At 34.9% G+C, this 12200-nt stretch overlaps 1 long non-coding RNA gene across 1 annotated transcript in view; it reads right to left on the bottom strand.

Annotated features, from left to right (window-relative positions):
- Positions 1-8895, bottom strand: part of LOC110401887 — a 74284-nt gene extending 65389 nt beyond the window's left edge. The window contains exons 1-3 of the long non-coding RNA XR_002440668.1: positions 8767-8895; positions 4630-4685; positions 3-89 (exon numbers count right to left, since the gene is read on the bottom strand). This is a non-coding gene — a long non-coding RNA (uncharacterized LOC110401887). The remainder of the gene's footprint in view (positions 1-2; positions 90-4629; positions 4686-8766) is intronic.

Raw genomic sequence — 12200 nt, 5'->3', positions numbered from 1 at the left:
ACCTCTGCTGAAGTTAAATTCCTTAGATGTAAGAATTTATGTGAATTCTAAGGATAGGTAACATCTTTGTCCAATTGAAACAATAGTTTCTGCAAAGAGAAAAGAAAAAAAACCAAACAAATTACAAAACCCAACTCAAAAGCATGCATGAAATTTCAAGTATACTTAATTTATTCACATTTTAACTATTGTAATCAACTCAAAGCAAGAGAATGAATTTAACATTAAGTATCAAAATAACTTTTATGACTAAAACTGATCAGTTGGAAAGTCTTCGAAGAAATGATTAAATACTGCTGAGCAGGATATTTTTCCAGTATTCAAGTATCCATGCCAGTATAAATTAACTGCATTGGCTCTCACTGAATTAGAGTATCAACAAGAGATAAAATATCAGTCAAAAATAAGAAAGTTATCCTAGCAGATGATGTCCTTATTATTAAACTGCTCCTATTTTCAATTCACTATTCAGAGTCAAACGAAGCAACTCATTGCACCACTAGACAATGCATAATCCTGGGTCACCAGCAGACATACTTTATTAAATAGCTTCTTTCCAGTCAATTAACTGGAAGATAGATGGTGGCTGGTGTCTAATTCCTGTGGAGTATTGTAAGCATTAGTAACTTAACATAGGGTTTAGAAAATCTCTTATTTTGCCAAAATATAACTGTTATATCTTGTCCAACAGAACAAGTGCCATTTTTTGGAAGTTCACAGTAGCTTCTCTTTTCCTCCAGGATATTATTTTATGCTTCACTAATACAAATAGAAGTTGTGTGGCCAAAGACAAATACAATCTCTTAGGTATGATCTTGAAGAAGTAACACATGTAAATCTATTTGATATTTATTCAGCCTTGATATGCTTATCCCTTATTTGTCATTTGAGCCTTTCAGACTTCTCTGCTAACTTAATCCATTTCATTGTAATACTTTTCTCCCATCTTTATTTCTATATATCTTCATTACCAGCACTTCAGTTCAAGCTACTGATGAAGAGTTAAGAAGGAGATACTTATTAAATATAAACTCAAACAAATTTAAGCATAGAATACCTATTGGAAGTACAGAGATGAAAGGCCATTTGCTGGCTTAATTAAAATTAATCAGAAATAATGGACTGTCTTGAGGGGGAATAACACAAACACACAACACTAATCTCACCATCCCAAATTATACAGTAATTTGAGGCTTCAAGTCTCACTGCTTTAATACAAACAGACAAACAAATATACTTGCTAGCAAACTGCTGTCCTACTCTGTACTGCTTGTCTTTGTTATAATATTGGATCCTCCATGTGTGCAACATACACTACAGGTGCTTAAAGACTGTTAAGAAGAAAAGCTTAGTTATACACATCTCACAAAACACACTCTTTTGTATTTCAGGAAATTCATCACAGCTAACTATTATACTTGTACGTTATTATATGGCCATGTAAACACTTCAGTTAGAACTAACATAATCTTAGTTTAGTTTATTTTGATTTATCTTGGGAGTATAATGTTTTTAATCAGATGCAGCTCATGTTTATTTTCAGGAACAGTATAAACATTACTATAGATAGACCCCTCCTGAGGTTGTTCTTCCAAACGCTGTTGGCATATTATACATGCATATAGGACTGGGTATAACTCTAGAACACTGTATTTCTACAAGGCTAGCTTATAAACCTGTTTGCTTCCTCCAATCATGCAACAAACAATTGAAATAATCCAGGATCCCTCTTGTTCTGGATTGTTTCTGTATCTTTAGGAAGACATGCTGTTACTAGAGCATTTGGAGGGAACATTTATAGCCCTCAGCATATCACAGGCTGGCAGAAGGTGTCTGTTCTTGTCCTTTAAGACTTTCAGGCACTTTAAGATTGTTCAGAGGAAAAGTCAGTGATGATACTTCAACTTTCTCAATGATTCTGTTATTGAAATGATAAACATAAATATTTGCTAATATCTGTCATGTTAATTTGAGTGATTAAATGACAACATTTTGTGTAATCCTTGTACTTTCTCTAAAATCACAGGCTCATTGTTATACTGGCCAAACTATGCCCTTTAAAAGACAAAACATCAACAGGGACCTTCCAGATCATCATAGGCATTAAGGTTGGATAAGCTGTTTGTTCTCCATGCTCCAACAGAGGTTTTTACAGATGTAACACAGTACTCTGATGGACAGTTATCTTCTAATATCCTGACTAGAATTATGAATAAACATGTAATACATCTTTCCTATTCTTATTTTTAAAATCCAGACCTCTCTTGGTTTCAATATAAACCTACATTTTACTACTGTAAGCCAAAATCAAACTGAATGGCAAGAATCATTGTAGTTATATTCCAGTTTTAATTCATCTTGTTCCATTTGTTAAAAAAAAAAAAAAAAAAAAAAGAAAGAAAGTTATTGATTAGGTTTTTCAAAATCAACATTACTATATCTTTATCGACACACATTTGCTTAGCTCTGGGATCAGAGTGCCTTTTTATTTTTTCTGTCCTCCCCTTTTACTTCTATGAGCATAAGATTCTTTATAAGATAAATTAAAAGTAATTTTATCTTGCATTCAGTAGGCCTGTGAGGGTTTGGTACTTGATCCAGAGGAAAGACCAAAGGAAATTAGGAAGCTCATTCCTGTTTTTAACTGCTTATAGTCTGATTCTGACTAATTCTTGATTTCATGTCAGGTAGAAAACCATCTCCAAATATTTGCATTGTTCTAACGTGCAAAGATTAACATAGAAGATCAGCTTAGTTATGAAGGAAAGAAAGATGATTAGCTAGACCTCTTTTCCTCGTGTATTTTTTACATGAATACATGAATACAAAAGTCTAGAAAAATAATAGTGATTTATCCAACAAAGTGCTAAGAAAAAAATATACTGTAAGTGTTAAGAAAGGAATGTATTGAAATACTTGAAGTAAGTATTTAAGCTATTAAATCCTTCTTTATAAGAAAACAAAACTAAATCTACATTGTTAGCCCATACTGAAAACAATCGCCTGCAATGCCTTTTAATTATTGTTTTCAAGAAACTGCAAAAGCTGGGAGGTCCAAAATTTTACATACATCTGCTTGCAAATTTCCTTTAAATACTTTACACACATACAAACAGAACTAATATTTTCCAAAGAATAATTCTGATGCTCTTCATTGGGAAGAAAATAAAATAGTCACAACATCACACTATTGTTCATTTTTTGCATTAATAAAACTAAACAAAACCCTCTGCGCACTGATTGAGAATGAAAAAATATTTAAAAGAAAAACTATCTTGAGCCAAGATAGGGAGGTCGAATTGTACCACTGGAAGAACAAATCCTTTCTTTACTAATGATTCCTATCATTTCAGCTCAAGCCACAGTGGCAACAGAATTTTATAGCAGAATATGCTCCATGGTACAGATATTTAATGTTTATGTATAGCACAATACTACAGTTACTTCATTTTATGTTAGATATGGGCTTTGAATCAGAAAGAAAACATAGCTGTAGCACTAAAAATAGTCTGTATTTAGCCCAAATATACATTACTTCTATATCTCAAAGGATTTGTTATTTAAATTAATTACTTATTGTTAAGTTCTTGCTAACTGATAAAACACAAAATATGTAACTAAGGGTGAGAAACCACCAGCTTTTATTTTTTTCTCCTCTTTGAGTAATTTGAGGTGGTTGATAATGCTATTCCTTTTAGAAAACCTTCACATACTTCAATTCTGCACCTTTAGTTTTCCCAAAGCATATTTCTCACATATACACACACACACAAGAGAAAAAAAAACAAACAAACACCTGCTGCTAATATGGAAGCACTAGAATATTCAAAAAATAAGCAGGACTTCTGATGAAATCGTAATTAAATAAATTGGACAAAAATGTATGACAAAGGTTGTGATACCTCAAATGAGCTTCAAAATGCTGTTTTAAAGCGTTCAGTTGCAACACATTTTGATGTTTTTACAGAGCAGGAAAAAAAGGATATTGATATACTCCTGGATACCCCACGATTTTATCAGAGGTCTAATTAAGTTTGTATTGCCTAAGAGTAACCTAAGAGAACTATGAGTAATTTTTGCCACTTGATTTCGAGTTTGAATAGCTTTTCCCACTAGTAAGAAAACATTCTCACCCTCTTTCCTGTAACAAAATATACTTTGTTCTTTACTACACCTTCTAAGTATTCTTTCTCTTAGTTATTAAATGTTGCACATTTCCTACAAGTCTTTACAAAATAAACATATTTATTGTTACTGCTGTATGACCTGACTATATGTCCCGAGCTTTATATTTTCAGAAAGGAAGGTTTCTTTTTACTTCAGAGACCTACATAAACTTCCTAACCTAATGTATATACTAGGTATAGTGCCTCATTGTATCTTCAGGAAAAGTCATTTTCCCTTTAAGAATGATTATTTTATATTGTAACGTTCATAATTAAAATATTTCAGTATCTCAGACATATAAGCTATGCGTTTTTATGATTGGTATTCTTGTTAAACTTGCAAAACCTTCCTTAGTGAGGCTTTCTTGGAAACTGGGAGTCAGAACAGCTGTACAATCTAATGTGATGTAGAGAACAATAAAGAGCCATAGACTTTCTGCGCCTTTGAGAGCCAGAAACTTACAGAAATCTTGTAAGACTGGAGAAGCTGTCTCAGGAGAGCCATTCAATGAAAATGCCCTGTAATTGCGAGAACAGAAATTGTTAGCAAAGCTTTATTGCATCTTTACACTACTTTAGATCTGTCTTCAATTTTAGCTGGAAGATTGCACATGGGAATCTCTATGTATCTTTCAGAAAGCAAATTTCAAAGTAAACAATAAAGAAAAACAGAGGAATGCTCTCCAGTAACATAATTTGCAAGTCTAGATAGTATCCATCCAAACTGATGGGAAATGCTTGAAACATTATCTGGAAGAGAAAAGGTATCTGCTCACACACAGACACTGCAAGTACTACCTGAAAGGAAAACATGACTAATACTCTGCTTTACCCCTTGCAGTACAGTCCCATACCTCCTGTGTTAATTTCTTAGTGTCAGTTTCAGATTCACTTTTCTATTTCATTTCTCATTTCTTTTTTTTTTTCCCAACCCTGTCTCCAATTATCACACATTTGTAAAACAATTTTATTTTATTTTTTCCTTTTTCAACATCTAGAGTATTGCAGAATATACCAAGAGGAGGAAGTGGAGAAAAATGATGTTGGAATGGGAAGTAGGATATGAATGTTGAATGGAAGCTTCCCAAGAACTCACTGTTCCTCTTTATATTTCATCATCTTTGTCATATGTTATACTCTGTTAAAGGTTTCCTAAGCTTAGCCAAACTAAGCCCTGCTGTTTGACTCTAGGAATAAATAAAATATTGTGGAAAATGCAGTGTATTACTACAGAGATTTCAGGGAAGATCAGTATATGTATGTTTTCTAAAATAACTTGTTATTCAGTTAAGAAATAGAGGGATAAAAGATGCTCTCAGAGAGAATGGATGAGTTCTCTGCCTCCAGCTCAATGTCACTAGAAAGATTATAGTGATTAATATCTGAATTTAAACATCTGGGGTATTCTAGGTGCAAATAAATACTCTGTAAAAGTACTCTATAGTAACTAGGTAGCTACTCATGTAACTAAATTAGATATATCCTTGCTGCAACTGCAAATTGCAACTAGGAGAGAAGAAATAAGCACTTTGAAAGCTTCATTGTTGTAATGGTAAAATTCTTAGTTAGTAAATCTTTGAGAGTCTTTGTTTACTCTTGGAAAATTAATGGAAATTTGTGGAAAAGCAGCAGAAGACTCAAGAAATACATCTTTGCTGCAAACTGGAGTAACAGTAACATCAGAATCTAAATAGTAATTTACAGCTCACATGATCTTACATAGCACTGAACAGTGTTAGGGATTTGGTGTGCATTTTGACAAAAGTATAGGTTTTTTGTTTTTTTTTTTTCCTAAAACCAGTAGTTTCAGACAACCTTTCTGTGAAGATAAACATAGGAAAAATTTGGGTTTGAATTTCTGACATTACAAAAATATCAGAAAGGTATTACATGTGAAATTAGCATCATGTGACTCAGTTTTGATTTTTTTTTAATCCCATACTTTGCCCTTTCTTCAACAAGTGAATCTACATTTTAGCTTGCATTCTTCCTGTTTTGAAGCTGAGAAACCTGCATCAAGACATTCAACTCCTTGAAGAAGGGCAAAAATATCAGTTTTAGTTGGATATTTCCATATCTCATCCAGATATGGTCACATGGCAGACTATCCAAGCTCTTAAACAAAATATGGAGCATTTCATGTTTCCACCCACAACAGAGGGCAGACAGCCAAACTCAGATTCTCAGCTATGCCACCAATGAAGAGGTACTAGCAAAATCTGATAGCTATTAAATAAACTATAGATGAGATTCTATTGTAACTTCCCTTTTGTCCTTACTAAATTATTTCTTTTCTAAAAACAGTAGCTCCATCTACACAAATGTTTTGTCGACTGATCAGATAACTGCTATGACAGAGTTATGAGAGCTCAGCTAATGGTTAACAACAAATAATATGCAAATTCCCCCTTTTCTAATTTACTTTTCTAATTGTGGCCTTCCAAAATTTTCAGTGATTATTATTGTAAGTCATTAATTTTTATAATAAAATTAGCTTCAGATATACTTATTCAGATATAGCTTATATAACTATTTTAAAGTGCATCTTTATATGCAAATCAGTTTGAGACAATCAAATTATGAATTCTTACTTGGTTATAAGATTTATGATTCATAACATGTCAGCTGTTAAAATTAATTTTACAATATCTTGTGATGCTTTTAATGATCATTTCTGCTAAAGATGCAGCTGGACTAGTGAATGTAAAAAAAGGTTTTAATTTCTCTAAAAAAAAGAATATTTCATCTATATCATAAACAAATATTTTAAAATTACAACTTAAAAATATATGAAAATAAATATTAGGATAAGTCTCATTTCCGCCCCCCCACCCCACCCCACCCCACCCCACCCCACCCCGCACCTCTTCTGATCATGGCCATGCACTTCTAAAAGCCAAAAGCTTCAAGAGTTCTTTCAGTTGAAATAGTCAATACCTTAATACATCCAGCACAGTTTTATGAAACTTGCTTGCTCAAAAAAATCAAACACATCTATCTGGGTATTAGCAGGAGGCATGCCTTGACACGACCAGCCCAGTATCTAATCGCAGTCCCTATGACTGCCAAATGAATGAAAGAAAAATCTGCTACTGAAAACCTTGGTTCAGCAACTCTTAATCTGAAATTCATTTGTACATTTCAGTTTAGGCAAAGGAATTTTGGATGCAAAAATACAGAATTTTCTTAGGAAAACTGAGAACAGATTTATGTTTTATTTGGGCTTGTACAGGTATTTGACAAGATTAACAAATCAGTTTATGCACTAAAAACAGATTGAGTTTTCAAGATGCTTATCATCAGTTTCCAGAATCCCGTCTTGCTGATCCAAATTAGTTGCATAGATTTACTTACATTTCTTTGTTCTATATGACATATTCTTGTTTCATTCTCTCACTTATTTGGTGGCTTAGGGACAGAATGTCTGCATATAACACTATTTACATGGTCAAAAATACCAAAGACAATAGTGTTTTCAATACTAAAATTAAGAAGTATATGGTAATACAGTAGGAGCTGAAGATTCAGGATATTTTTTTTTTCTTGTTTTGACAAAAGAGAAAAAGAAAAAGTATTCAAAAACTAACATCTGAAAAAATGCTCTGAGATTATTTACCGCTAAGTTAAACTCCAGTTAAAGAGCAATATGGGATCTGTTGACAGGTAAAGAGAGTTTAGTTTTTAAGCAAGTTAAAAATAAATATGAAGATCACTGTTGAGTAAAGAGCCTTGGAATGTAACTAATAAAGTGTTGATGGGATATTAACCTAGGGGGAAAACAATGACAAGTGTGTGAAAAGAGATATCTGCTTCTAAAGCAGCAATTCCTTGTCTTCCAGTGTGAATATAGATGTATGCCTAGTGATTGTATCAAAGATGTGGGTATCTCTAAACAAAATCTGTGAGGGGAAATTTCTCTTGGATGTATTAGGCATTAACTAGAGTAGGCTGTTGGGATGTGAGGAGAGGCAACTCTGTCTGCAGTGGGATTTGAGGTACAGTAGGATCGTGTTCACTGCTTGACTCAACAGTCACTTGTGCTAGCTTCTGTGGCAACAGAACACTGCCACAAAGCTTCTTCCTAAAGGTACAGAGCTTGCAGCACATTTACTAGAAGTATGAGACCAAGGAGTATACTGATGTGGGCTCTGGTCTCTAGATTCATTACTTAGAGATTGAAAGCAACCTAATTTCCTAGCATATAACAGCACCAAATGGCATTTTGTTTTCACATAGAAGGGAGGAATATGACCCAGGGCAAAAATAACTCCTAACTCTCAACCTCCTACAGCAGTTGCTGCTCTGACTCTGTTGATTTACTCCTCTCTCAGCCCTGGCCCTGAAGTTGGTGCAACAATTCTGATTGATGATTAAAAAGTGAAATTAAAATTAAATTTAAGGAAAATTAAAACATGATCTCAAAAAGCTTAGCAACTCTTGATGGGGTGACCAAGAATAATTAAAAAAATCTCTAAGTATAAGCAAAAAGAAACAAGTTATGCCAGAGTAAATCAGGTAAAGATAAGCTATGCAGGAAGAAACAGTATGACTAAATTTACCCCTACAAATGCATTTAGATAGGATGGCTGAGCTAACCTACCACTTAGCTGCTGCCAGAAGTGTTACCCACAGGCAGAATCCTCCCAGCTCCTGACCACAGGCTCCCAACAGTTAAAGCACTCCTCTGCTTCTCAATGTGGAGACACAGTTCACCCATTTACAAAAAAAAAAAAAAAATCAGCACGAAAAGCATCTGGCAGGTCTGATACTTTCTATCCAAGGTTGAGAAAGTACAGTGGAGAAAGTAGAGTGCAAACAAACGAGACTGCCTTCCTCACTGGGATCAAACAATTATATCAACTTTCCTTGTTCAGCTTCCTGTGTTCTTCTTATAGCCCAAACCATTTTCTTTACAGAAGTTCCAGGAAGATAAGTCTACATCAAAGCACTCCTGTGTTGAAAGCAGAGAGCTTATTATCAGAGGATTTAAGCTCTTTGTTTATGAGGCTCCCACCTATTCATTTAGAAATATTTGTAACGTGAATAAAACTAATATTTTGAGCCCGATTACTGTGTTCTCTTGTGTTCCAAATTCTCACTCTACTTCAGCTACACTGTGAATCTACCTTTCAACTTTAGCTATCATAAGAAGTCCCAACATCTAAACATATTACATGGTTAAAAAAAATACAGTTTGCAAATACTTTTAAATATTGTTAAAAAAAAAAAAAAAGCATGGACTTTGAAGCCATCCAGTTTCCCAAAGAATAGCGCCAATTTGTGATATACGAACTATACAGAGTATCTGTAAGCTTGGCTGTAGATGAATCAGGCATAGGCTGTCAAAAATGACAGTAAAAACATGAATCATCAGGGGAAAAAAAAGATTATCATCTGCTATTTTGCATTCAAACAGAAAAAAAGTCTTAACAACAAAGTCACAGCAATTCTCAATCAATAGAAGAAAAAAGGAGTAGTGGGAATGAGAATTAAGGATCATACTGTAAGGAAGACCTCCATCTGAAGGCACACTTCCATCGTATGCTGTCTCAAAGGCTACTATTTTTCTTGGTTCCTCAGCAAGTGTTCTTTCAATTTAGGTAGCTGTGCACTGAGCCTCGCCTTGTTTGCTCAGTGATCAACTGCAATGGACATGATTACACTTCCTTAAGCTGCTTGCTGTGGTACAAGTCCCAGAACTGACTAGTACATTCAGTAGATTCATTCTGAGGAGACATAATTCCTTTGAGCATTTTCAGCTTAGATCATCACTGATAGATAACAATGCATTTTTAAAAAGTTATTTCTAGAAGCAGTAAAGTGCTTCTAGAACTACTCAAAGTGTTAGTCATTCTATTAATGAAATGGTCTTGGCTGAATTTACTGTTTTGGAAAGTTGTAACCCTGCAATTGCATCAAAAGCATTGTAGGTCCTTTTACTTAAGATTCAATATTTAAAAAACTAACAACACAGGCGTACCTTTTTTGATAATGAAGTCAGAGAAAAGAGTTCTTCACTGTGTACATAATATTTACACTGTGCTTAAAAATAAATGTTGTTAATTAAGGCTGGTATTCAGAACTTCCTGTTGGCAGTTACTGAGCAGTGATTTCACTTGTGACACCGATGGTTTGAGGGCCTAAATCTGAGACAGGAAATCAGTTCACATCCTGCCGCAAGCAGACTTTTAGGCTTTGTTAGAACTGCAGGTCCTAGTTCAGCTAAAAAAGGCTTCAAAGTTCTGCATGGAAAGAAAATTATTCATGGGCTTTGCAGGAACAAAAAAAAAAAAATATTCAGGCTTTGCATTCTACAAACCTTGATGCAGTCTCAGCTGAATTCAACAGAATTCTTTCCATGGCTTTAGATGTGTTTTGGATAAATACCAGAAAATCATCTGAAATAAGCAACAGCACAAATATAAAAATGTATAAATAATTAAGAATTTCCACCTGTTTGGTTTCCAGTTTTTACAGGTAGTTTTGCAACAAGTTCTACTGGCATGAGTTTTCAAACATGAACAAGAAGTAACTTTCAAATTATCAAGCTTAAGCATCCAAGATGAAAATCCTGTGATCTAATAAACTTCAATATTTACTGTAGAGAAACAAAATGAAGAAGCATATGTGGTAAAGAACATGCTTGACACTAAAATTTTGATTTTGTACTTTTAAACACAAACCTTGACCAAAATATTATTATTCACTGCCCATTCTTTGCTATGATTTCCTCATCTTTCAAAATACCATCAATTTATTTATAAGAAGTTATATTCAGTTATTACTTTCATATGAATTCGACACCATCTCATTGTGGTCAACATGAAACAAACTCTCATGTAAAGTGAAGACCAAACAGTCTACAACCTTGTGATTTGGGACCAGCAGCTAAGAAACCAAGCCTGCTCTATTACCTAATGCAAAGGATTGAGTATCATGAATTGGAAGAACAAACAGTAGCATGGAATGTTACTTTCTCTCCCTCAAAGGCTGTACAAACCATATTACATATATATTTAGACTGCCTGAGGAACGTAAGCCAAACTGCAAGTTAATCAATGAATTTCTTCTTACACTCCACACATGCACATGCCAAGATGTGAACTGTTTCCAGTGCAGTGCTGTGAAGCCACTCATTTCAAAACAGTAATGAAGCTTTGATATACTGCTGTTCACATGTACCCTCAGGTCACAGGAATATATTGTTATTTCCGAAAAGGCAGCAGCAGTATCTTGCTTATTTGGAGTTCCACACAGCTTTGCAAAGTAAGGAATGAATATGGTAGTTTGGACTCCCTCAATCTACATGGACAGTTCCCACTTCAGACTTTCCTATACGTGTGAAATCATTGCTGTTTTGTGCCCATATACTGAACATAAGATATGCTCAAGTATGTAGCTAAGAGACAGCAGTGACTGAGCAGAGAATGAGAGAGGTGCCTGAAGACTGAGGATAGCGAAAGTCATTCCGGTCTTCAAAAAGGGCAAGAAGGAGGATCTGTGAAACTACAGGCCAGTCAGCCTCACCTCTGTCCCTGGAAAGGTGATAGAACATCCTGTTCTGGATGCCATCTCCAGGCAATTGGAAATGGAGAAGGTTATCATGGGTAGTCAGCAGGGGTTCACCAGTGGGAGGTCATGCTTGACCAACCTGGTAGCCTTCTATGGTGTCATCCTTGGCTGGGTGGAGGAGGGAAGAGCAATGAATGTAATCTACCTTGATTTCAACAAGGCATTTGACACTGTCTCCCAAAGCAACCTTATAACAAAGCTGAGGAAGAGTGGAATAGATGAGTAGACAGTGAGGTAGGTTGAGAATTGGCTGACTGGCAGAGCTCAGAGGGTTGTGACTGGTGGCGCAGAGTCCAGTTGGAGGCCTGTATTTAGCGGTGTACCTCAGAGGTCAGTGCTGGGTCTAGTCTTGTTCAACATCTTCATCAATGACCTTGATGAGAGGATAGTGGCCACCCTCAGCAAATTGGATGATGATATGAAGCTGGGAGGAATGGCTGACACTCCAGAAGGCTGTACTGC

This window comes from Numida meleagris, chromosome 6 (genome assembly GCF_002078875.1).
Source record: "Numida meleagris isolate 19003 breed g44 Domestic line chromosome 6, NumMel1.0, whole genome shotgun sequence".
NCBI classification, from domain to species: domain Eukaryota; kingdom Metazoa; phylum Chordata; class Aves; order Galliformes; family Numididae; genus Numida; species Numida meleagris.
The sequence above is the reverse complement of the archived record's forward strand: the minus strand, read 5'-3'. Positions and strand labels throughout refer to the sequence as shown.